The sequence below is a fragment of the Chamaea fasciata genome, unplaced genomic scaffold, assembly GCF_029207755.1.
Source record: "Chamaea fasciata isolate MVZ Bird 193981 ecotype frontalis unplaced genomic scaffold, bChaFas1.0.hap1 SCAF_25, whole genome shotgun sequence".
In the NCBI taxonomy this organism is placed as follows: domain Eukaryota; kingdom Metazoa; phylum Chordata; class Aves; order Passeriformes; family Sylviidae; genus Chamaea; species Chamaea fasciata.
The window spans coordinates 2961493-2988100 of NW_027094110.1; positions in this window are offsets into that span (position 1 = coordinate 2961493).

Below are 26608 nucleotides of genomic sequence, written 5' to 3' on the forward strand. Positions count from 1 at the left end.
TTGGCAGGGTCGCAGAATCTCGGGACGGCTGAGGGTGGAGAAGCCCTCCAGGATCACCGAGTCCCAGCTGTGCCAAACCCTCACCTTGTCACCCCAGGGCGCGCCCAGTCGTTCCCTGGACACCTCCAAACCTCCCTGGGCAGCCTCTTCCAAAGGTGGAATTTCCTCCTGAAATTCCCTGCTCAGCACGTCTGCTCTGTGGCTCCAGTATTCCCAGCTGTTATCCCACCACGCACATCATTCCCATGAGATTCCTCATCCCAGTGAGCGCTGCGGGGCCACCTGGAATTCTGGGTTTTCCTCAGCCCTGACTGACAGCCAGCTCAGCATTCCATGGACGTGTCACTATCACTGTCACTGCAGCCGGGTCACGGAGCAGCTGCCATGGAACACCGGGAGAACTGAGGGACGTCGGAGTTACTGCCAGGGCAGTGAGGATGAGGGTGAGATGAAGATGAGATGAGGATGAGAATGAGGAGGAGACAAGGATGAGATAAGGGTGAGGGTGAGAGGAGGATGAGGAGGAGGATGAGGATGAGGATGAGATGAGAATGAAGATGAGGATGAGGATGAAATGAGGATGAGGATAAGGACACACAGCCCAGTCACATTTCCCCATCTCAGTGCATTTTCAGCCCCATTTCACAGGTCGGGAGCCTGCGGCAGAGGCAAATGATGAGCTCACAGAAGCAAATGGGAGGAACTGGACCAGAGTTTAAGTGCAAGATGATCCCACCTCGAGGAAGCCGTTTCTGACTCCAATATCAGCTGGAGAAACGGGAGAACAGACTACAAGTGCTCGTGGGGGAGCTGAGCCGTGCAGTGGGAAGAACATTTGCCCTCAGTGCTTGGAAATCACCCCTGGGGTGACTTCTGTGAGCTTTGCCTGGGGCTCTTCCCGAGGTTGTGCCCACACGGAGCTCTCTTGGCAGCCCTGCCACAACTGCCAGGAAAACTTGGAACAAAGACAGTCCCAGCCCCAAATCCCCTGAATCTGGAGACAGGGTGAAATATTCCTTTTTCCAAGCGGTTTACGCCCGGTGTTTTCCCAGGCTGAGCCCTTGAAGTGCTCCAAGCAGGGATCTGCAGCTCTGCAGCGTTACGTGTCATTCCTTGTTTACTGTCCTCCCTCGCTGATGACACACTCAGGCAGGGACCTGTTTGTTGTCACCGTGACACCCACGTCGGTAAACAAGGCGAGTTTACCCAGCCCTCAATCAGGGAGCTGCCGATGGCAGGGCCTCGCTTCCAGCAGCGCCGACAGCCTCGGGGTGCCACGGTCTGACCCCCAGATCCAACCCCCTCCCTCAGCCAGAGGACGAGGCGCTGCTCCTGCATCACCGAAAATCGGCGAGCTGCGCTTCAGGCTCTGCGGGAGGACTTTGCAATCAGGCCTGGGCTGCTGAAGGTTTTGTTTTCCTTTTACTGCCATGTGGATATTTTTTCTCCTCTGGGGCTCCCCTGGCTGCCTGATCTCCCAGGGTTTGAGCAGGAACAAAGCCACGGGACAGGTTTCAGAGTAAACAGCAGCCACCACGAGACTCGTGACACAATTGCAAAAGCCGCGGCCACCCCGCCGCACTCGGGGATGTGACCTTGCTGCCCTGCAAAGCGAGAAAACCCCAACAGATTTATCCTGGAGAGCCACTGCAGCATCGTGGCCTGGCTTTCCAGCGGTTTTGGAAGGGGCTGGAGGCTCCACATGGGATTTGTGAATGCTGGCATTGATGGCACAGCTTTGCCATCCCTTCCCCGGCCCCTCCGCTCCGGGCGGGAGAAGCTTCTGGGTCTCTGGCGAGCCCAAGCTCTGGGGTTGTGGGGAGGAAGAGGAGGAGGAGGAAGGTTCCCAGATGTGGAAACGGGGCTGTTCAGGCTTCTCCAGGGTTTTGTGTGCTCCGCATTTAGGAGAAACCCGGCCAGAGAGAGCAAAGGTCGGGGCAGAAATGCCGGTATTTATTTATCCAGGAGGACTCTGCAAAGAACAACACGTATTTGGGAGCCTTTCGAAACAACAGAACTCGCCCCACAGAGCTGCTAAACCAGTTTGGTGGCGACACCCCTCTGCACACGCTGGGCAGGAGCAGGGACACGGGGAGAGGCAGCTGGAACCGGAGCACCACATCCCACCCGGGCACAACATCCCGGCTCCCACCCCGGGTCATTCCCAGGAATCCCCCCCAGCACAGGGAGGGGTCCCATTCCTGGGATCTGGGCTGTGCAAAGGCCAAGCAAAGGTCTGACACGGGGGCGAGGGGCAGGACAAGCTCAGCTCCAGGTGTAAACCAAGGGAAAAAAGCAAAACGTTGCTTTCCCAGCGGGAAAACCCTCGGAGCGTTGCCCCCAGGCTTTTCAGAGCTTGGATTTATGGAGTTTGCTTTCACGGGGAGGTTTCCCACGGGGATCCATGAGCGTGGGGTGCTTGGGGTCTCTGTGCCAGACCCTGCCGCAGATCAGTGGCCACTTGTGAGGACTCATGGCCCTGATGTGGAGCAGCCTCTGGGAGGGACACCTGGGCCTGAGAGCAGAGCCCAGAGCGAGTCCGGGTGCCACCAGGATCGGGATAAATGCCTGATTTTATCACATTTTAGTGCTTTGTCCAGAATGCCAACAACCACAGCAGGAGGGACAAAGCAGGAGTCAGGCACACCTCGGGCTCCCAGAAGTTTCTGGCAGCTCGGAGGGAAGCTGTTCATGACAAAAGGGATTTTTTTTTCTCTGGAGCTTTCTCTGCTGGCTGGGTCCCACAGGAGGGTGGGATTTGCACCCACCCTGATGCTTCCCTGGCAGTGCAGGGCTCACCTGGTGGTGGCTGGGCCGCCTGGGCATCACCCTGGCTGCTATTTCCCCTGGCTGCTGGGGCAGCACAACGCCTGCAGTGGGGGATTTTGGGACACAGAGTGAACCAACTCAAGCTGGGCATGGCCAATGGCCCCGCCTGGGCTGTGCCTGTAAAAGCTCAGACCAACCTTCTCTGTCATTTTTGGGCTGGGGGGGGGGGGATCTCGCTTAAAAAATGAATGACCGACACCTCAACACCTCAGCCCAGCCGCGGCTTGGGAGAGAAAATGAAATCCGAGGAAAATCTCCGACCCAAGCAGGGCGCAGCGCCTCCGCTCCCGCAGCGCCCGGGGGGCTCAGCAGCTGATTTTTTTGGACGCCCCCACCCTCCCCTTTGGGCTGCACCCCCTGTGGGGGCTCAACCCGGCCCCTGTGACACCCCCAGGGTTGCCATGAGGGCCGGCCTGTCCCCTGTCCCCTGTCCCCGCGGGTGGTGGCAGCCCCGCCGCGGGCGGAGCGGGGGCAGCGCCGCCGGGCCCCCGAGCGCGGAGCGAAGAGAAGCCTTTTTGTTCACATGTGTTGGCTCAGCTCAAATAACTCATCGGGGACCCGGGCTGCAGGCTGGAACGGGAAGAAACTCTCTCCAGATGAAAGGATGTCAGAAAATTGTATTTAGTCAACTGCGTGTGTGTGTGTTAGAAAGGGGCGGAGGGAGGAAGGGGCCGCGGAGGCTGTTACTGTGACTGACTTTCTGACTTCTTAACTTGTCAGCATATCCTAAAGTTAAAAATGCACATGCACACAGGCCTGCAGCCAAAGAGGCCGTCTAGCCGCAAATCCAGATGTGGGGGCCACTGCGCTCCCGCCAGCCCCGCTCTCCCTGAACCGACTTTCAGACTAAACAATTGTGACTTGGCTGTGAGAGCAGCGCAATTCCAGATGCTGCTTTCCTTGCACGTTGTTTTAATTGGGCTGGCAGGCGCAGGGGCTCTTTCAGTGAGAGCAAAGCTTCCCCACGGGACCGCGGCGTTTTGGCAGAGCTCCCACGCTGCTACCTTAAGAGAGAGAGAGAGAGGGGGAAGGAGAGGGAGAGGGGAGGGGAGGCAGGGAGGTGATGGTGGGGAGAAAAATTGCGAGCGACTTCCCGAGGTGTTTACGGCCGGGAGCGGCCGCCGCGCCGCCGCTTTATCTGCTGGAATTCTCACCTGGTTTTCTCCTGGATTTCTTCGGGGGGGTTCAGTTCGTTTCGTGTCCCCGTGGAAAAGAAAAACCGAAGGGCTCAGGACGCAGGGATGGGGCGGGGTGGGGGTTTGCAGCCTGGGGTCAGCGGGGCCAGGACAGCCCAGTGGCACTGGGGGCTCCTAGGGTCTGCTCCTCATCCATGGAGGGTTTCCAGGCTGGCCATTCCCATGGGATATTGCCCATCCACACTGGCCATTCCCATGGGATGTTCCCCATCCATGCCGGCCATTCCCATGGCATTCCCATTGGGATATTGCCCATCCACACTGGCCATTCCCATGGCATTTCCATTGGGATATTCCCCATCGACACTGGCCATTTCCATAGGGATATTCCCCACCCACCCTGGCCATTCCCATGGCATTTCCACAGGGATGTTCCTCTATCCCTTCCCAGGTGTTCACAGCCACCACACCCACACTGAGCACAGATCCAGGGGTTCACCTTCACCCCGTGCTGGCAGAGTGGGACACTCTAAGAGTTAAAATCCCTATAAATCCAGTCCTAAGGAATGTTGGTGCTGAGGGAAAACCCCAAACCTTGGTGAGAACTCCCTCATTTTGTCCTGTCCCAGCTCCCCCGGCAGCAAACCCACCCCAAAAGGGTTAAATCAGATTTTTGGGACCACTCATCACCTTCCCTGCTGCTCCCCTGCTCCTCCCTGATCCCCCACGGCACCCCCGAGGAGAGGAGAGGCCTCCCCACTGTGCCCTTGCAGGGTGTCCCCGGGTCCCTGTGCCAGGGGGTGAGACCCCAAATGCTCCTTTTCTCACCCTGTGGAGGGACGAGACCCCAAATTCTCCAGTCTCCACCCCGCTGGGAAGTGAGACCCGAAATACTCCTCTCCCCACCCTGCTGGGCGATGAGACCTCAAATTCTCCTTTCCTCACTCTGCCATGGGGTGAGACCCCAAATGTTTCTTTACTCACTCTGCCAGACCCCACATACTCCTTTCCTCACCCTGCTGGGGGATGAGACCCCAAATTCTCCTTTCCTCACTTTGCCATAGGGTGAGACCCTTGTGCCGTGGGGTGAGACCCCAAATGCTCCTCTGCCCACCCTACCAGACCCCAAATTCTCCTCTCCCTACCCTATAGAGGGATGAGACCCCAAATTCTCCTCTCCCCACCTCGCAGGGGGGTGAGACCTCAAATCCACAGTCCCCGCCCTGCCGGGGGTGAGACCCCAAATTCCCCAGTCCCCATTTTGCCAGGGGGTGAGACCCCAAATCCGCAGTCCCCGCCCTGCCGGGGGTGCCGGCCTGGCCCTGCCAGCGCTCGGTGACTCAACAGCGCAATTTTAGCCTGGGCCGGGCTCCTCTCCCGAGCCAAGGGAGGCACAGCCGCCGCCGGGATGGGATTTTAAGGTGGACTCTGGAAAAAAAAAAAACCTCCCGGGCGCACGGGAGGGATGAGGGAAGGACAGAGCTGGAGCTCCTGGCAGCCCCCGGCCATTTCCAAAACGTTCGGGATGCAAAAAAAAAAAAAATAAAAGCAAGTTTTTCTATTTTTGGAGGGCGTGATAAAATCCCAGAAAATGCTGCCTGGGTTGGGAACCTCGTCCCCTCTGCTGGGATCTGCCCTCGCCACCCTCCCCAGAACCTCCCAAAGCGGGGTCTGGATTGCCCCTGGATGCTGGAAAAATTGAGGAAAAGCCAGCCCAGCACTTTCAGGAGCGACAGGTACTTCTGATCCGTGAAAAACAAGGCCAAAAAAATTTGGTTTTGGGGTCGGAGTGGGGTGGGGGCTCCGACAAGGCAAACAGAACAAGGAACTGAGAGTGCTGCCCCAAGCCCAGCCCGGCTCCTGGGCCCAGAGCACTGGGAATGTTAAAAAATAATCAGGAAGGTTTTCTAGACAGAAGGAAAAAAAAAAAGTCCCAAACACATCCTTGGCCTGCGCCCTTACAAGTCTCTTAACTCATTTTCTCCCCCTAAATGGAGAGGGAAAATAGTGGGGTTGGGATTTTTTTTTTGCTTTTTGGTTTGGGGGGGGGATTGTTTGTTTGGTTTGTTTTCCGACCTTGGCCTCATTAATTTCCAAGCGAAAAATTCCCCCCAATAAAAGGCAAACATGGAAAGAAAAACAAACTATTAGAAAAGAGAGGAGGGAGGAAATGTTATTTAAAAAGTTACCAGACCACATCATTTTCCAATGATATTATATACTCCCTGCAGTATCCAAAATATATATGGGACTGGGGCCAAGAATGTAAAAAAAAAAAAAAAAAAAAAAAATTAAAAAAAAAGGAGGAGAAGAAGGAAAAAAAAAGGAAGAAAAAACACCCAGCGTAGACACAACATCTGGACAGAGGCTGAACAAAACCTCCATTTATCACACTTAATCCTGCAATGAAGCAGTCAACAGTTTACTTCTGTTTTGCTAATTTAGCCGCTTTCATGCTTCCGAGGTGGAAAAGCCAAAGGAAAAGCTCGGAATTAAGTGTCACTTTGTGAAGCTCCTTCTCCTTTTGCTGTTTCAGGAAAGTTTCTTCTCCTTTATTATTATTTTTTTTAAATCCTATTCTTTTATTAATTTCACTTTTGCTCCCCCTCCTGATTTTTCCCCCTCTTTTTTTTTTTTCTTTTTTTTTGGTTGTTTTTTTTGGTTGGTTTTTTTTTTTGTTTTTGTTTTTGTTTTTTTGGTTTTTTTTTTTTTTTTTGGTTGGTTGGGGTTTTTTGTTTGGTTGGTTGGGTTTTTTTTGGTTTTTTGTTTTTTAGTTTTGGGGTTTTTTTTGTTTCGTTTTGTTTTTCCTTTTGGAAAATCTGGTGGCCCGGCACCCCTGTGGCCCACAACAACACGGGGAACCCCATTGAATTCTTTCCCAATTTTCACCCAACCTGCCCCAAATCCCAGAAAAGATCCAGCGCTGGTGGGATTTACATCCCTTCTCTTCCTCCCCATACATTCCCGTGCCTTTTTCTCCAGGAATAACTCAATCATTCACGGAAAACCAAACTACACCAGGGCTGGGGATGCCCTTCACTTCCAAAAAAACCCGGGAAATCCGGGGATGATCAGGGCTCACCGCTCTCTCCACGCATTTCGGAGGAGCCCTGGGGCTGATCCCTCATTTTCCCCGGAGAGAAAAAACCCTCCCATTTCCAGCCGAGAAACCCCCATTTCCTGCCCTATTGCGGTGCAAATGTGCGGCCACGTGTTCGCCTGGAATTCCCACAGCGAATTCCAGCGGCAGATTTCCCTGTCCTTGGGCGAGGCTCTTCCTTCCGACCAGCTCCGGAGCGGCCGCGGGGCTGTTTTGGGGGCTGGTGATGATAATCCCGACCGCAGCCGCAACCACAGCTCGTCATCCCATCCCCCAGGAGCTCCGGCATCCCCGGGATTCCTATGGATTCCAGCAGCCCAAACTGGAAAATTTTGGCTATTTCACCCCAAAAAACCCGAGGGATTCGGGGCTCCCATGAGAAAGTTGGGTCATCCCAGCACGATTTTATTTAAAATTAAGGTGCAAAACCCCCGTTTTCTGTTCAAATTTCCACCACTGTAATGGGAGAGGAGGGAAAAACCTCCCAGAAAATCCAGCTGGAGCGGGGAATTCACCCACATTTAGCGAACGCAACTCTCTGCTGCCCTTGGAGCTTCTCGTCCGGCTTATTTTTGTTGTGTCAAGAGCAAAAGAGACAACAACCATCCCTCCTCGGAGGTTTAATTAATATTTGTTAAGGCCGGAATAAGCAACATCTCCGGAACTGCCTGGACGTGGAAGCAGCCCTGGGAATTGGGGTTATTTTTGGGGCTGTCTGGTTCCCTGCACTTGATGTGGGTTTGGGGGTTTTTTTTGTGTGTGTGTGTGGCAAAGGCTTGTCTCAAGGCTTAAAACTGGTTTTTAAAAGAGAATGACTTAAATAAGGAGCCCAGAGCTTTGAGATCGGCAGAGAAAAAGCCCTGCAGAGGTGGGAAATGCCCAGAGGATTCCTGGTTTCTCCTGGAATGCCGGGGTTCCAATGTGGCACAGGCCACATTCCTGGTCTAGCACACACATCGATCCCAGATTAGATAAGGAGTTGTTTATCTAATCTTTTCTAATCTAATCCAGGTTGGTTGAGCAGAAAAAAAGAATGGATGGAGCTTGGAAAAATGGGGAGTGGGAAGTTTGCCAGGATGGGTGAGACCTCCATGCCGGGGTGAATTCCATGAAAACACGACACCAAGGGACAAATCCCCCTTCCCTGTGTGACCATGGGATCCCTGAAGCCCTTTCGGGGTGAATGCAGGGTCAGGGCTGCAGGTATTTGGGATTTCCTGGATAACAGTGGGGCCGTAGCAGCAATAGGATGGATTTTCCATGTCTGCAGGAGGGCGGAGGGACACGGCTGAGTGGGATGAGGATTCCGTGGGATGAGGATTCTATGGGATGAGGATTCCATGGGAAAAGGATTCAGTGGGATGAGGATTCCATGGGATGAGGATTCCATGGGATGAGGATTCCATGGGATAAGGATTCCATGGGATAAGGATTCCATGGGATGAGGATTCCATGGGATAAGGATTCTGTGGGATAAGGATTCCATGGGATGAGGATTCCATGGGATAAGGATTCTGTGGGATAAGGATTCCATGGGATGAGGATTCCATGGGATGAGGATTCCATGGTATAAGAATTCTGTGGGATAAGGATTCCATGGGATGAGGATTCCATGGGATGAGGATTCCATGGGATGAGGATTCCGTGGGATGAGGATTCCGTGGGATGAGGATTCCATGGGATGAGGATTCCATGGGATGAGGATTCCATGGGATAAGGATTCCATGGGATAAGGATTCCATGGGATGAGGATTCCATGGGATGAGGATTCCATGGGATGAGGATTCCATGGGATGAGGATTCCATAGGATAAAGATTCCATGGGATGAGGATTCCATGGGATAAGGATTCCATGGGATGAGGATTCCATGGGAGGAAGATTCCATGGGATATGGAATCCAGCCAGGCCTTTCCCTCTGGAGGTGTCTCTGCTCACAGGGTCCCTCCCACACCGGAGGTTTGGTCCCCACTTCTTATCCCTGGGCCCAAACAGGGGCGGCTCGGTGGCTTTGGCTTCCCTTGGTGCACGTGTGGTGGTGTCACCGATGCATCCCCGATGTGTCCCCAGTGTGTCACCAATGTGTCACCAACGTGTCACCCCCTGCAGGAACCCCCCGGGCTCCTGTCCCCACCTGCTTTGGGTGTAAAGGATGGAAAAATACCCGGAGGCCTTTGGGCTCCCTCCAAAAAACCCAAACCCAATGTTGAAGTCTAACAGAAGGACCCTATTTGTGGCGTCCTGGTCCTGCCCAAGAACATTTCCCATTTTGCTCTATCCCAGCAAATTTTTGCAAAGTTTGGAGCTGTTTCCCAGCAAGGATTTTCCCAAATTCTTTCCACAAACTTGTCTTGGGTAGACACAAGGGACAGTGCTGTGCATGAGTTCTTCCCTCATGTACCCCAATCCTATCCCAATGTCAAGGGATACCCCTCTGTCCCAATGTTTTGGGATATTTTTCTACCCCAATGTCGAGGGATATTTTTCTGTCCCCATGCTGAAAGATATTCCTCTAGACCAGTGTTGATGGATACTTTTCTATCCCATTGTTGTGGGATATTTTCATATCCCAATGTTGAGAGGTATTTTTCTATCCCAGTATTGCAGGATACTTTTCTATCCCAATGTTTTGGGATATTTTTCTTAAACCCAAATGTTGAGGGATATTTTTCTTATCCATTGTCTTTTCCTGCTGGGCTCTGGAGCCAGCTGCACACGTGATCTGCCTGGGGCATGGCCACTCTGGAGCCCTGTTCCCATTCCCATCACCATTCCAATTCCCATTTCCATTCCCATTCCTATTCCCATTCCCATTCCTGTTCCTGTTCCCATGCCCGTTCCTGTTCCCACTCCCATTCCCATTCTCACTCCTGTTCCCATTCCCATTCCTGTTCCCATTCCCGTTCCTGTTCCCATTCCCTTTCCCACCACCGTTCCCACTCCCATTCCCATCCCCATTCCCATTCCCGTTCCCGTCCCCATTCCCGCTGCATTCCCAGGGCTCTGCCATGCACAGCCTGTTCAGCAAACATTCCCAGACATTCCCAAACACCCCCAAACATTCCTGCTCGCGCCTCAGCCGGCCCGGAGCTCTCCTGGGAACAGGTCGGACATGGCGCCCGGCCCCGCTGCAGGTGCAGCCACAGGGGACAGTGGGGCCTTGGTGGCCCTTTTGGGGGCTCTTTTAGGGCAGCGAGGTTCGGGGGATTCGGGATCAGCCTTTGGACGGAGCCTGACCACAGCAGCGCCTTCCTGGGTGTCTCCAGGACCCCGATCCTTTCACTCCCTCACCCTCAGGGGGTTGTGCCCCACAGGTCCCTCCCCAAAAACTCAGTGAGTTGATGGGACAGGTGATGGGGCTGAGACCCCCCTGGGCAGGTGAATCCCCAAAAAATCCCTCTCCCGGGGAGCTTTTCCCCCTCAATCCCTCCTGCCCCATCATGGTTAATAAAGCCCCAGGAGCTCAACCTCAGCTTCCCTTCCCCGGGGACTCCCTGGAGCTTTCCAGTCGGGAAACCCCCACACATGTGGCCGGAGCCGCTGCTCATCCCTGCTGGGCCGGGCTGGGCCGGGGAGGAGCTGCCGGGGAGGGCGGGAAGTGGCCGGAGAGGTCAGAGGGACAGCAAACCTCCCGGCCCGGCCCCGGCCCCAGCTGCCGCACAAAGAACCCCTTCTGCAAGTGGGGCTGAGCCCTCGGGGGCTTTGGGGAGGGGATTTGGAACTGCCTGAGAGCAGCTCGGTGCCTGAGGAAGTTTGGGAGCATCAATCCATGGGCTGGGGCACAAGGGATGCTCAGCTGACATCGGGAACCCCCAAATCCCAAATCCACCCTGTCGCCAGATGGACATGAAAAGATTACACTCACACTGTCAGGTTGTGAGAACGAGAAAGAAGGAAGGTTTTTTTGGCATTTTGATTTATATGGTTTTTGGAGTTTGATCAGGGATTGGGGGGACGAGGCTGACACCTTTCTGACCCCACTGGTCAAACGAGAAGTTCATCAATCTGTCCTTCCCCCAGCAAGGAACGCACAGTTTTACCGAACATCAGTTTTTTGTCCATGTTGTAATGCGTAAGAAACTCCAGTACAGAAACGTAAAACATCAGAAGGCTGAAAAAATCAGAGCGACACCACCCCTTCTGCTGCGTGGACCAAAAGCACCCGGAGCGGGCTCTGTGGAAGTCCAGCAGAGCCAGTGCTCGGCTGGCAGCCCCTCTCTCGGTGCTGGGAAGGGAATTTGCTCCTCTGCCGCTCGCCCAGGACTGCTGCAGGGAGCGGGGCCGGCTGGTATTTACCGAGGCCGAGGGGCTGCTGGGGCGAGCGCTGAGCAAACAGCTCCGAGCATCCCCGCCCGGAGAGCTCCCGGAACAAAGGAAACCTTCACAGACGGGCAGAGGGGACAAAGAGCCACCGAAGCGCTGTCCCCGAGGCCACCTGTGGCAGGGACGGAGCCGGGGGACGCTCAGAGACTGAGCCCAGGTGGGCTCGGGGGCACCTTGCCGTGGGGGGCTCGCAGCCCTCGCTGAGATCAGGGGGAAGGCAGCGAGTGTTTCCCTGTGCCAGCTTTTCCCTGGACCCCCTCCCCTCACTGGGCTGGGCTGTGCAGACCCTGCAGTCACCCGGAACCCCCAATTTTGCTGCTTTTCGCTCAAAAAAGAGCAAAGCAGAGCCTCTGGCTCAGCCACTTGTGCTGTGGCCCAAAGGGACACTCACAGCCGGAGCAGGCTGGAGCATCCCTGAGGATCCCAGGCCTCCCCCCCGAGCCTGGCTGAGGTCTGGCCGGAGCGCTGATGGTCCCTCCTCCAAACCTCCTCTTTGGGGTTGTTGTCTGGTGCAGTTTTCTTTTTCTCTTTTTTTTTTTTTTTTTTTTTTTCATATTTAATATTAATGGTAATGACTGTGGCGGGGAGATAATAAAGCTCCCAGCCAGATTAGAAGGGGGTTGGCTCTTATCTGGGCCTGTTGAAGACTCATGTCTTTCACCTGCTCCTTTAATATCCCCCATCTTTCATTCCTACCGCCGAGCCCCCTCCCACTGTCCTAGAACAAAAGGGGTATTATTGTCCGGGGTCTTTTCAGGCTGGAGCCAGGAAGACCTCCTCCCTCCCCCAGCCGCTCCCCGAATGTGCAGCAGTTTGAAATGAGCCTTTTTCCTTCCCCGGCAGGAGATTAGCTCGGTTTGACAAGGCGGTGAACTTTAGGCAGGGTGAAATAGGGTCTCCTTGGGGAGCGCAGGCAGTTCAGCCCTGACTAATTCTGACAAAGAGAGGCACCGCGGAAAAAAAAAAAAAAAAAAAAAGGGGGAAAAAAATTAAAATAAGAAAAACAAGCGGAGAGCTGCAGAGGAGGCAGGAGAGGAGGGGAGGCTCGGGGGAAGGAGGGAGTGTGGAGGCTGCAGGGAGGAAGCAGGGATGGGAGGCCAGAGGGCACGTTCCCGGCTGGGGCTGGGCTGGGCTGGAACTCCAGGCTTTGCTCCTTGGTGCAGGGAATCACCTCCCTGAGCAGCCCCAGGGTGAGCACAGCCAGGATTCACAGGGATCCTGCTGCTCCACGGCCACTTTCTCCCCAAACCCCTTTTCTTTACCATCTCAAATCTGTCCAGGAACCCTTTTTTATCCCGAGCCCTGTGGCAGCAACACCCCAACCTCACTTTTAAAACACAAACCAAAGCCTCGAGCTGGCGTGGCCGAGGTAGAGGGTAAAAAAAAAACCAAACCAATAACCCCAAACCCCAGGAAGTGAAAAATGGGGATTTGAATGCAAAGAAACCCAAGTGCTCCCGTCTAGAGAGTGCTGCTCGTGCGTCAAAGGCCGGAGTTTGTGCAGGGACTTGTGGTGGTGACGTGCCCAGGGTGGGGTGTGGATGGAGCCGGGAGTGACGTAGGTGAGGGATTAGAGGAGAGATCGGCAGAGGGAAAGGCGAACCGTTTCCTGTGGCTCATCCCGGGGTGTCTTCCATCACAAAAAGGCTTTGAAGTGATGCAGGGAAGGCTCTGGGTGAAGGCAATGTGACCTGCGGGGCTGGGAGGAACCAGGCACGGCGTGTTCCCAGCGCTCGGGGCAGAGGAAAGGGAACCTTCCCCTTCACCTGGGCCCTTCCCAAGCACAGCCCACGCAGGAGCTGCCTCACACGGTGCTGACGGAAAATCCACTTGGGAATATCCTGTTTTCCTGGGAGGGAAGGCACCGTGTTCTCCTGCAGCTGAGAAACTTCTCTGTTCCATCAGGATTTGAAGCTGCAAATATTTGGTGAAAAGCTGCATGCCAGCCTGCCCCAGCCTGCCCACAGACAGGCACAAATCTCGGATATATTTGGGATTTTTTTTCCATTATTGTAAATATTTATGTTTTTATATTTAGGACTATGTTTGTCACACTGTGCAGGTGTCTGGCACAGGCCTTGGCACCCTGAAATTCCTTGTCCAAGAGGAAAAGGGGAGGAAAAGGCTGCACAGGAGAGGGCTGGCAGAGGCCAGGACAGACCCAGGGTTCTGGGCTGTGTCTCCAGAAGCCTTTGGTCCCCACAGGAAGGGACTGTCACTTGTCCCCGAGCACGCCGCTGATCTGTCACTCGGGATGTTCCCATCGGAGCTCTGAGCGCGGCGCAGGCTGCAGACAGCACACCGAGGCTGCTGCCACCCGTTCCTGCCAAAATCCCGGCCAAAATCCCCGCCTGGCCGTGCTCAGAGGTGTGTCCTCCTCACCCAGCACCAGCCCTGCCCGGCTGTCACCCCGTGTGCCCCTCGGCGGGGTGCCCGAGGTGACAATGCCCTGCGGGCACGGCCCCAAGCCCCGCCGTGCCTGCCGCCGTCCTGCAGGACATTTCCTGCCCCGGTGGCTCAGCAAACCCCTGAAATCTGCCTGTCCTGCCAGGAGATTCCTCCCTAATGCTCATTAAGCCGCTTGCAAATCCCCGGCTGAACACGGCTGCACAAGTTTAATAAAGCCAGAGACAGATGCCATCAATCATCTGGGCCCGCCACACATCTGGGGGAAATCCAGGGCCATTCCTCCTCCCCTTTCTTCTCCCCACCTTTGTGTCCCACAAGGACACAGCCCAGGAATTACTGGGGAGCTCTGCTGCCATCCCGGGATTCCTGCCCTGTGTCCTGTCCTTGTTCCCCGTCTCACAAACCCCGAGGTTTAGCACGAGTGGCATTTCCATCCTGCTGTCCAATGTTTTACCCTTTGGAAGGACCAGGAACGTCCCACAGCGGGATCTCAGCACCCCAATCCCGGTTTTACAAAGCAGGAGAGGGCTGAGGATGAGGAGAGCAGGGAAGAGGCACAGGAGGCAGCAGGAGCTGGCACTTTGTCCCTTCCCGTTGCACTCTGATTCCTGGCATTGCCTCCTGCGGGGAAGCAGCGGGAAGACGATCCCTCAGCAGGGCTCAGAGCTCACAGTTTTGGGTTCAGTTCAGAGCAGGGCTCCCCATCTGGAACAAATCCACACCTTTCCCAGCGGATTCCATCAAGTGGGAGACAACACCTACGGAGCAGATGTTCCCTCTGGAGGAGCCGGGGTCCTTCTCATCCCGGGATGCTGCATTTAGGGAATGCAGCAACCTCTGCTCGGCCTCAGGGACAGGAGAGCAGCTCCCATTTATTCGTTTTGCAACCTCCTGCCCTTCAAAACTCAGTATTTCAAAGCAGAGGTTCATCAGCTCCTCGTGGTGGGATGGGGCTCACCCACACTCTGCTCCTCCAATTCTTTGTTTGTTTGTTTGTTTGTTTTGCAGCCCTGATAGAAGGTGAGAGACAGCGAAGAAGACTGGGGGATGCGGGCTGATTAATCAATTAAGCCAGAAATTGCAACAATTAATGACCCAAATTTCTTTTTTGGGCAGAGCTAAGCTGTGCTCTGGGGGTGACAAAGCTGCGTGGATGTCACGGGATGCTGCCTGCACCTGGCGGATTTGGATTTTCCAGGAGGTGGAAGAGCCAGTGGGCACAGATTTTGGATGGGCACCCTCAGCTGAGGTTATTTCTCCAACTCACCAGGCTGAGCCGGTGTCACCAGGAGGATGTGGCCTCCTCCAGGTCCTTCCTGCTGCCAGGTGTGGGTGGTGACACAGGCTGGGGTGGGAAAAGTGGGAAAAGTGGGAAAAGTGGCATATGGAGACCCTCATCAGCCTAAAACCAGGCCAGGCCACGTGGTCAGACAGATGTGACCCCTGAGGCCACCCTGAGCATGACAAAGGGCACAAAGGGACAACGAGAATGTCCCATTTGTGCCTCAAACCCTCCTGAAAGCCACGAGTCCACGAGTCCACCTCTCTCCTCCTCCACTTCTCAGGGCTCTGATGGGAATTCCCGATGGGAATTCCTCTATTTGAGACCACAGGGAAACCAGGAAAAACAGCCCAGCAGGAGCCACTGCTTAGCTAAAGCCGGCTGCCGAATCAAGTGGTCTTTAAGGGTTTAGTGAGGCTCTTCCCCCTCCACCCCCGGGGCTGCGGCTCTGCTGTCCCCTGGGTGTCACTCTGGGTGACAGACACTCGGAGCTGGCAGGAGCACGCAGCTCCAGAGCCCCAAACTCGCAGCCCTGCTGGGCTTGGCAGAAAGCTGGATGTGTATTTATTAAAAGGGGAAAAAAAAAAAAAAAAAAAAAAAAAAAGGAAATAAAACAAGAGCGAGACGGGAGGATTTGGTGCTCTGAGCTCTTGATGCTGCGGCACAAGGATGGGTTATGGATAATGCAGCGCCGCGGGACGGGAATAACGCGCGGGGTTTACTCTGGGTTTGTCTCCAGCAGCCTCCCAGGGACCCAAAAACGTTGGATCTGAACCCTTTAGTGCATCCAGCTGGGCTGTGGCGGCTCCTGGGGGCCTTTCCCCAGCTCGTGGAGGTGAATTCCTGCAGAGAGGTGTGCAGGGGAAAATCAGGTGGTGGCTTTGAGTGGGATGGGACAGGGCTGAGCCCCTCCTGGGCAGGTGAGTCCCTGCACAGCACAGGTCCGGAAAAAGCCAAGCTCTTCTTCCCTGGGGGCGGCTCAGGTGGGACAAGTCACCCCCAGCAGCCCGTGGGGAGGATGATCCCTGACACCTCTGATTGATTCCCACTGGAATCGACCTCCCAAAGATCCCCAGGGTGGGTCCCTTGTCGCCATCCAAGGTGACAAAGCTTCCTGCTCGCACCAAGGGGAGGCTCCTACTCAGAGAAAAGGAAAATCCGGTGGTTTACTGGATTTCTTTTGGTCAGTTCTTCCTCTGGAAGGGAAAAAGGATTCCTGGCTTCTTTTCTGAACTCTTATGTCTAAAGACACATCGGCTTTGCTCTGTGGAGTGGCTGCAGGTGACGCTCAGAAGCACCAAAAATGAGTTTTTGCTGAGGCAGCCCCTTGGGTCGCTGTGCCTGGTGTGATTTGAGTCCCAACCTGTGTCCAGTGGAGTGACAAAGGGGGAATCAGGGCTGGTGGGTGAATTCCAGGCTGGGAATCTTGTTCAGGGTGGATTCAGGATTGTGTAAAGCTGGCTCGGGGTCTGTCCTACTCTAAATTCACAGGATTCTGTCTCAAACCACCCCGAATTTCCTGCCCAGAAACCCCAAAAATGAATTTGTGCTGAGCCAACCCCTTCAGTCACTGTGCCTGGCATGATTTGTGTCCCAGCCTGTGCCCAGCGGGGTGACAAAGGGGAAATCTGCGCTGGCGGGTGAATTCTGAGCTGGGAATCTTGTTCAGGGAGGATTCGGGATGGTGCAAAGCTGCCTCGGGGTCTGTCCTGCTCTGATTTCACAGGATTCTCCCTCACTGGATTTTGGAAGCGCTGCCTGAAGGTGTTGGGATGAGCGCAGCCGGGACCGCGGATATCGGGACGCGCTCACAGCTTGTCCCCCTCAGCCTTTCACCCTCAAAGGGAGCAGGGGAAGGTGCAGAAAACCCCCAGAGGCGTCCCGGATCCCGGGAAGGGCCGGGCTGATCCCGCCGGAGCCGCGCAGTCCGGCCGGGCCGGGAGCCAAGCCCCGCATGTGGGATCGATTATCCACAGCGGCTTAGAGGGGCTTCTCCCGCTGCCACTCACCCACCCCGCCCGGGTGGCAGCGGGCACGGCAGCGAGGTTTGCACAGCTGGAATAAATTGCAGGGAGGAGGAGGAGGAGGAGGAGGAGGGGGTTTGGGAGAGACAAAAACCAACATTGAACTCAAGGGGGAAGAAAGACAGTATTGGGGGAGGTAATGGGGAAAATGTGTGTGAGACGGGGCGGGGCAAGGGTGGGGGGATTTTATTTACACGCTGTTTGTTTGGGGTTGCCCACACACGGTGAGAGCTGGGCAGTGGCTGGGCTCCAAAATCCCAGCAGGAGCTGGGGAAGGGAAGCAGAAAGAGGGGGGGAAAAAGAAGGGAAAATGGAAATAGGGACTGCAGGAGGAAGAGGTGGGGTTAGGCAAGGGGACAATGGTGTGGGACTTGTTTGGGAAGAGAAGGAATTGAGGGGATGGAGATCTCTGGGACTGGACAGGGAAATCCCGGGACATTTGCTGTCCCCTCTGGAAAACCCCTGAGCTTGGCCAGGCCTTGTGTTGCCCCTGGACAGGGAAATCCCTGGACTTTTGCTGTCCCCTCTGGAAAACCCCTGAGCTTGGCCAGGCCTTGTGTTGCCCCACCAGCCTCTGCGGCCACTCTGAGCACCCCTGGGGAGGGATAACCCACCCCAGAGCTCCCCAGGGAAAGGTTTTATCCTTCCCCCCTCTCCCCCCCCTGCCCCCATGCCATGAAATATTGGAATTAATATAATAACACACCTTAATAATATTATCCCTGGTCGAGTCCATAAAAGTCCCCTCTTGCATTACGGCATTTGAGAGACTATTAAGTTTTAAGGCCACGAGACCTCCGTGAAGGAGAGGAGTCATTTCCATTTTCCCTCTCTTCCCAGGGCCCTGGGGTTTATGGGGCACTCAGGGGCTGGCACTCATGAGCCCCCGTGGCCCAGGACTGGGGGTCACTGGGGTCCCAGGACTGGGGTCACGGTGTCCCAGCGTGTCCCCAAGGATGGGACCTTCCAATAAAATGATCTTGGAGTGGTTGATGCTGCTTCCTGGTGCTCGGCTCTTCCCAAATCCCAAGTTTTCCTGCAGAGAGAGGTGTTTAGGGAGAAATGAGGAGGTGACTTTGCCGTGGAACAGGTGATGGGGCTGAGACCCTCCTGGGCAGCTGAGTCACGTGGAGCAGGAGCGTGGCTGTGCATGCGGAAGAGCAAAGAGGGTGGAAAATCCATAACTCTGCACCAAAATGGGGACAGTGACAGCGCCCAGCACAGCCTGGGGACTGTCCTGTGAAACACAGCGAGGCTGTGGGCTCTCCTTGTCCTTCCCTGTCTGCTCAGCCCCACCTGGGACTAAAAAACCCCAACAGGACTAAAATGCCAGGAACTGACCCTCGTGGGGCCAGCAGGAGCCGGGGGTGGCAGTGGTGGTGACACAGTGGTGGCACCTGAGCTCACAGCTGATCCTCGTGGGGCCAGGAGGAGCCGGGGGTGGCACTGGTGGTGGCACAGGGGTGGCACCTGAGCTCACAGCTGATCCTCGTGGGGCCAGCGGGAGCCATGGGTGACAGTGCTGGTGACACAGTGACGGCACCAGCTCACTGAGAGACCCCTGGGAGATGTGGGCTGGGAGAGGAGGGTGCAGAGCTCACAGGTGACAACATGGGAGGGTTCAGGGGCTCCTTCCTGAGAGCTGCAGGAATTCCAGGGATTGCCCCCAAGGAGTAGTGAGGGGTCACAGCCCAAACCTGATGTCACAAAGAGGGGACACGAGGACCTCCTGTGAAAACAGTGAAGTGAGAGGCTCAGACCAGTGGGAACAACCCTCAGTGAGCCAAAGCAAGGGGGGAAGCACAGGGAATGGGGACAGGAAAGGGGATGTAAGAATTCCCTGCCTTTACCAGGAATGTTGTGCTGATTTTGGGCAGCGGGATCGATTCAGATTCACAGATTTCTGCCTCGATGAAGGCAGCAGGGTTGTTTGTGATTTACCCTGAGCTCAGAGCTCTGATTCTCCACATTCAAATCCATTCCATCCCAATCCATGCAGGAGCTCAGCACTGGCTCTGGGATCTGAGACTTCCAGCTCCTCGCCTCCGTGTTGTGCTGCCAAAGAAGGGACTTGTTTTTCTTCTTTTTTTCTTTTTTTTCCCCCATTCCATTTTGTTTCCTAAAGAACAATTTCACAAAGCAAAACCAAACCAGTTCCACCCAAACCAAATCAAACCCTTTCACCGGCCAAGACGACTTTGGGAACAGAACCACTGCGGGCTCAGAAGACCAGCAGGCCAATTAAAAAAAGCAAAAAAAACCCCTTTTCCCATTTATTATTATGTAAAATCTCCTGCTCTTTAGGGCAATCTCATGATTATGAAGGGGTCAGGGGAGCTGATTTATGATTAGAGAGCTCTTGGCATCGGCAATATTGTATATGTTTTAATTTTGAACCTTAATAATCCATCCAACGTGCAGCACTTGATCGTGACACTCATTTCTCACGGAGCTTTTTGCACAGCCACCTTCACCTCCTCTCCAAACCTCTTCCCCGTGCCAAAGTCAAACAGAATCCAACTTTTCCCCCTGGAATCAACCTCCCAAAGACCCCCAGGGTGGGTCCCTTGTCGCCATCCAAAGTGACAAAGCTTCCTGCTCGCACCAAGGGGAGGCTCCTACTCAGAGAAAAGGAAAATCCGGTGGTTTACTGGATTTCTTTTGGTCAATTCTTCCTCTGGAAGGGAAAAAGAATTCCTGGCTTCTTTTCTGAACTCTTATGTCTAAAGACACATCGGCTTTGCTCCGTGGAGTGGCTGCAGGTGACGCTCAGAAGCACCAAAAATGAGTTTTTGCTGAGGCAGCCCCTTGGGTCGCTGTGCCTGGTGTGATTTGAGTCTCAGCCTGTGTCCAGTGGGGTGGAAAAAGGGGGAATCAGGGCTGGTGGGTGAATTCTGAGCTGGGGAATCTTGTTCAGGGAGGATTTGGGATGGTGTAAAGCTGGCTCGGGGTCTGTCCTGCTCTGATTTCACAGCATTCCCACTCAAACAACCCCAAATTTCCTGCCCAGGAGTACCAAAAATGAATTTGTGCTGAGCCACCACCCTGGGTCACTGTGCCTGGCATGATTTGAGTCCCAGCCGGTGCCCAGCGGGGTGACAAAGGGGAAATCAGCGCTGGCGGGTGAATTCTGAGCTGGGAATCTTGCTCAGGGAGGACACACGAGGTGCAAATCTGCCCTGGAGGCAGCTCAGGCTCTGTCCCGCTCTGATTCCACACCATTCCCACCCCAAGAACCCCGAGTGCCCTGCCCAGGACACCCCGCTGGCCCCCAGGGCTGTGTCCCCTGTCCCTCTGGCACCCCGAGGTGTTTATTGAATTGTTGTCCCTGCTCCTGGCGGCGGCGTTTCCCTGCCATTAAACCCTGCCAGCCGCGCTCTGACTGGGTAATTTAAAGCTATAGTTAAATTATGACTTCTCTGAACCTGTTGTGGCACTGACGCATAACCCTAATTAAATGATCGCATCCATTCCAAAGCCAGTCTTTTCTCCCCTCAAACGTTAATTACAACATAAGAGGCTTTAATGGCTCGCCTCACCTCCAGCTCCTCGAAAGAAAGGTCATGCGATTAATTTTCGTCATTAATCTTTTCCCAATGTGGACATTGTGCTGTCACTGGAGCCTATTAAACCCCCTTTGTCCCCCTCCCCTTCTTCTGCCTTCTCCCCCCTTCATTTCTCCCCCCCCCACCCCCCAAGTGAACGAGAGAACAAAAATATTTGAGCTCCACTTTGGCTCCGGTGCCTTCTCAAGGCTTGGGATATGTCCCACGTCCCATGTCCCACTGTCCACCTGAGAGCAGTGGGGACACTGCTCTGCAGCACAGGGGACGATTTGGGGCTGGTGGGGACGATTTGGGGCTGGTGGGGGTGATTTAGGGGTGCTTGGGACCCCCTGAGAGCTGCTCAGGGCACTGGGGTGGTGACACCAGGGCACCTCCTGGGTGGTGGAGGTTCCTGAGGCTTTGGTAGGGACAACTGGACGGACACAGAGGCTGGAGACGGGGACAAGGGACAGCAGGAGGGGTGCAAAGGGCCAGGCCGTGCCCAGCCAGGGTGGGCACAGCTCTGGGGGCAGAGCCCAGCCCCTCCCCGTGCCCCAGCAACCAACCGCTGCTGGGGGACCTGTTTCAAAGCCCCTTTTTTTGGTTGTTTTGTTTTGTTTTCCAAAGCAAACGGGCATTTTCCAACCTCCACAAAACCTTCCCGGGTGCCTCAACCCCCCGAGCTCGGGAGCAGCTCTGGTTTGGGCGCTGGGCGGGCGGGGGGCTCGGAGCGCACGCACACGCACACACAGGCGTTCGCTTAATTCGCCGTATTGTTTCAGCTGAAACCAGGGCCTGAATAATTCCCTTTTATCCAGGCTGACGTAATCGGGGGAACAAGTTGCTGCCGGGTGGGGGCTGGCTCACTCAGGGCACCGATCGGAGCGGCAGCTCCAGGCACGAACCACGCCGGCAATCCGGCGATCCGCCGCGCAGCCCGGGGCCGCCGGTGCCGCGTCCCCGAGGCCGGCGGCGTGCCCCACTTTGAGCGGGCTGCCAGCGCTCCTGAAGGGTATGACCCACTTCCCAGCCCTCCCTCCAGCTCGCTGACATCCTTTTCTTGCCGTCCCCAAGGGCAGCGGCTCATGGGGGGAAAATCCTGGAGTGTTTTAATAAAGAGGAGACAGATGGCTGTCACCTCCTCGCCGGGTAGATCCGGGAGTGGGAAGTGGGAAAGGAGAGCAGGGCGGAGACGGGACGAGCCTATTTGGGCCGGGATCTTTCCCTCAAGGCTCAGCTAAGTGGCTCCTCCACACTCCCAAGGATCTCCCTGGATTTAGACATCTGAGGATGTGGATCTCCCATCCCTCTCCCTGCGGGCTCCGGCAGCTCCCGGCCCCTCGGGCAGGATTTGGGCTCTTTGTGGCTCATCCCTGTCTCCTGCTCCAGGCCTGGGGTGAGCCAGGCGAGCGATCCTGGCTGTGCTTTTGCCGCAGGAATTGCTTTCAGCAAGGGCAGGGAGAAGAGCTCGGGATGGGGCTGGAATTCCATCTGAATTTGGGAACTGGAGTGAGCACAAGGGCTGAGCCTGGCTGTGTGTGGCAGTCACACAAAAACCCCTCTGGAGCCCTCTGGGGCTCTTCCCTGGGCATCAGGGAGGGTGAAAATCCCGGGAACGGGTGGTGGATGGGCACACACTGCAATATTCCTGCCCGGGATGGGAGCCCGGGGTGAGTTGGGCCAAGCTGAGCACGGGGACCTCGGTGCCTCCCTCGTGGTGGGAGCTCTGGGGCTAAAATCAGCTCCAGGAGCTGCCAGGGAATCCTCCCCACCCAAACAAGCCAGGAAAGAGCCCAGGAAAATGGAGAGAAATGAGGGAAGTGTCTGAATTCACGGCCTGGGGCTCTGCTGGTGTCTCTGGGATGGAATTACAGGAAAAAAAGGGGATGGGGAAAGTGTGGACAAGGAAAAAGTGTGACAGCAGCATCCTGAGCTGAGGGAAATGACTGCAGACATGCTGGGAGTGAAATCAGGCCTCCAGACCTGGCCTGATTTCACTCCCTGGGCCCTTCTCACCTTGAACGGTGCTAAAATCACCTAACAAGAGAACTGCAGCCAAAATACGAATCCAGCACGAGCTTCAGACACTACAGCCCTAATTAATACATCCCTGACTGCCACTTTATAGCAGGAAAATAAACAGCTGATGGATAAAGCCTTCCCAGAGACTCCTGTGCCCTGGAGCACGGGAGCACTGCAGCGAGTGACTGCTCAGCAGCGTTCCATTTCAGACCCAGCACAGAATATAATTGGGATACCCTATAAAGAGTGGGGGGGGAAAAAAGGGATTGGGATGAATTTCTTGTGCTCCTCACGAGCTTTATGTCCCCCAAAACGACAGCCTGGGGACTCGTGGCCCGCTGCTCCTGCACAGACAGGTTTGCCACGATAAAATCCTCATCAGGATTTCTGAGGCCCCAGGTGCTCTCGGCTCAGACGATCCTGAGGGTTCTTTTCCCAGCTCTGGGAAAAAAAAAAAAAAAATCGCTTTTCCCAGCGATTGGGAACGCTCAGCTCTGGATCAGGTCTGGTTTCCTCCCTCAGGGGGTGCGGTGAGGACCTGACCTGGCTCTGCTGGGAGCACTGGGAGCACTGGGAGCACTGGGAGCTGTACCCGGCTCTGCGTCTCTCTGCACATCGAGGATCAGCGATTTGGCTTCATCTTCCCCGATTCTTTTTTGCTCTCTTCAACTCAGGACATTCCGCGATCCTGCGATTCTCTCCTCGGGCTCTAAACCTCCCCGGAGGTTTGGGGAGAGAGGCAGCAGGGCCGGTTTAACCCAGGGCCGGTTTAAACGGGAGTTTTCTCCCCGGATAACCCAGGTGTGGGCAGCGGTGGCAGCGCTCGGAGGCGCCCCGGGATCAAAGCCAGCGGATCCCGGCTGGCAGCGGATCCCTGCCAGGGCTCCTGCCAAAACCCTGGAGAAGCGAGACAATGGCAAACCCCTCTGGCTTCCCCCGCCGCCGCCGGAGCCGCCCCGGCTCGGACACCCGCCGCTCTTTTTTTTTTTTTTTTTTCCTCTTTGTCCCAAGGACATTGGGGACATCACGTCCGCAGTGCTCCGCGTAGCAGGATAATAATAATTAATAACCATTAGCAACAATAAGGATAATACCAGCGCCAGGCCGGACTGACTGTGCAGAAGAGACACTTTTTTTTTTTCCTCTCCCCCTCGCTTTAATGAAAACAATGATTTGACTTTGAAGAAAGTGACTTTTTTTTTTTAAGTGAAAGCGGAATCCGCTCCCCTGGCCCCCCCCCGCACACTCCTTCTTCGCCCCCTCCCTCCTTTTTTTTTTTTTTTTTTTAACTCTCCTTTTTTCTTTTTCTTTTAATACTCTGCGTTCTATCATGCAAATCCCCTTTCAAATTATGAGAGTATTAGAGCCATCAGCGGTAATGTCACCGCCACAAAATGAGAGCAGGGACTTAAGCACCTAACGAACAATGAAATGTGCGAGCCCTGGGACAGGACAATTAAGAACTGGGCTTAGCCAGCCAGGGAAATTTATTGCTATCAAATCCATATTTCTATTTTCCCCCTGAACAGTAACCTATTTGAATATGATTAAAGGGTTTCATTAGAGCTGAGAGAAAGGCCCGTGTCCCGCCGTTCCCTGTGAGCTCACAAACACGCGTGCTTCGGGGAGGAGGAGGAGGAGGAGGACGGGCGGCCAGGGGAGGAAGGAAGGGGACGGGATGCGCACGGGACGGGTGGCCAGGGTCACCAATCCAGGACAGGACAGGACAGGGCTCTTCCTGCAGCACCAGGGAGCTCCAGGGCCGCTGGAGAAGGTGGGGAAGAGGGAAGAGGAGCCAGCACCCACAGCTTACTGAGGGGGACCTCAGGGTGCCGTGGAAAATGGAATTTAGGGTTTGATCCTGCATCCCACCTGCTCTGTGCACTCACTGCTCACTGAGGGGTATCCCAGGGTGCTGCGGAAAACAGGGAATGCAGGGCTGGATCCTGCATCCCACCTGCTCTGTGCATCCACAGTTCACTGAGGGGCACCCTGGGGTGCCGTGGAAAATGGAATCCAGGCTTTGATCCTTCATCCCACCTGCTCCTGCCCACACTGAGCTGTGACTGCTCCCCCTGGGATGTCACTGTCACCAGGGCCCTGGGGACAGGCACAGACAGGGGTGTGGACAGACATCCCTTCCTCCCTCACCCACGCACAGGGAGGAGCAGAGGCCAAGGTTTGCCCAGGTGAGCACTGAGGAACACCTGAACCCCAAAACAGTTTCCCAGTTGCTCCCTGTCCCTCAGTTTGTGTCCTGGACGAGTCCCTGTCCCCAAGTGCACGATCACAGGAGCTCTGCAGCCTCACCCTGCCTTTATCCAGAGCCCACCACCAGTTTCCCATCACTCCAGAGCTCTCGCCCCCCGAACATTCCCTATTTTGGCGGTGAGAGGAATCTCGGCCTCTGCTGCTCTATTTATTTCCTCACTATTCCCACCCCACAGTCATCCATCCATCACAGGAGCTGAGCCCCAGCTCCTCCACGGAACAGCTTTTGCTGGCATTTGCGAGCTCGATTGAGCTGTTCCCTTCCTGCACCTCAGCTCCTGGTCGTGCTGCAGAGCTGGGATGGATGGGGCGAGGCAGGGGGGGCAGAGGGAGAGGGGTGCTGCTTTCTGCAGCTTGGGAAATTTGGGGAAATGATGTACAAAAGTTCTGGAGGGAAAGAGAGAGAGAGAGAGAAAGGAAGAGGAAGGAAGGAAGGAAGGAAGGAAGGAAGGAAGGAAGGAAGGAAGGAAGGAAGGAAGGAAGGAAGGAAGGAAGGAAGGAAGGAAGGAAGGAAGGAAGGAAGGAAGGAAGGAAGGAAGGAAGGAAGGAAGGAAGGAAGGAAGGAAGGAAGGAAGGAAGGAAGGAAGGAAGGAGCTCCTTGCCATTGATACCTAGTCCAGAGGGGAGCAACAGCACAAGGATTTGTGACACCGGCTCACTGCTGGTGTTTCTGGAGGAGTCTGGCCCACAGGGAAGCATTTCCCACCTCTCCCGAGCAGGAAGAGCTCATTTCCCACCTTCCCAAGGCAGAAAGGGCACATTTCCCTCTGGTCCAAGGCAGTTCATCTGCAAGTTCCACCGAGGCACCCCAAAATCCTTGGCTGTCTCCTTGCCCCTGCCCTCAGCGCTGTCCATTTAACCCATTTTACCCCCAGGTATCCCAGACCTGTCCTCCCACCGTCACCCCCCAGCTGTTTGCATCACCAGCTTCAGAAAGAACAGAATTTCCCAGCTCAGACTTGAATTTCTCTCTCTGTCTCCCCTTGGAGCGAACAGGGATTGATTTCTCCGTGGAATTTCTCACCCCGTGTGTGCAAATCTCATTCCCTGGGTTTGGATGGAGCCCTGGTGGAGGTGGGGCAGAGGAGCAGGGGATGTTTTCCCCATCCAGCCCTCACAAAGAGCTGTTGCTCTCCCAGTTTTACCTCTCCTCTGGAGCTGGGAAGGGCAGGAAGGCGCTGCTGATCCCGGGGGGATCGAGGGGACCCCGCAACCCACAGGGCCAGAGCCCGGCTGAGAGTGTCATTTACTGCGGGGTTGTGAATAATGGCCGATTCGGGAAAACATCGGGGCGTTTTTCGGGAAAACATCGGGGCGTTTTTCGGGAAAACATCAGGGTTTGGTTTTTTGGGGGGAAAACATCAGCTTTTTTTCGGGAAAACAACAGGTTTTTTTGGGATAACGTTAGGGTTTTTGGGAAAACATCAGAGTTTTTTGAGAGGACATCAGGGGTTTTTCGGGGAAATATCAGGGGGGTTTTTTTTCAGGAAAATTTCAGGGGTTTTTTTGGAAAATATCAGGGGTTTTTTGGGAGAACATTAGGGTTTTTGGGAAAACATCAGCATTCCGGTTCTGGGCAGCATTTGGGAACCCGTTTAAGCCCCATTAGAGTCAATGGGACTTTCGGACACGCTTAAGTTAAGCAACCGCTTAAACACTTTGCCCGAGT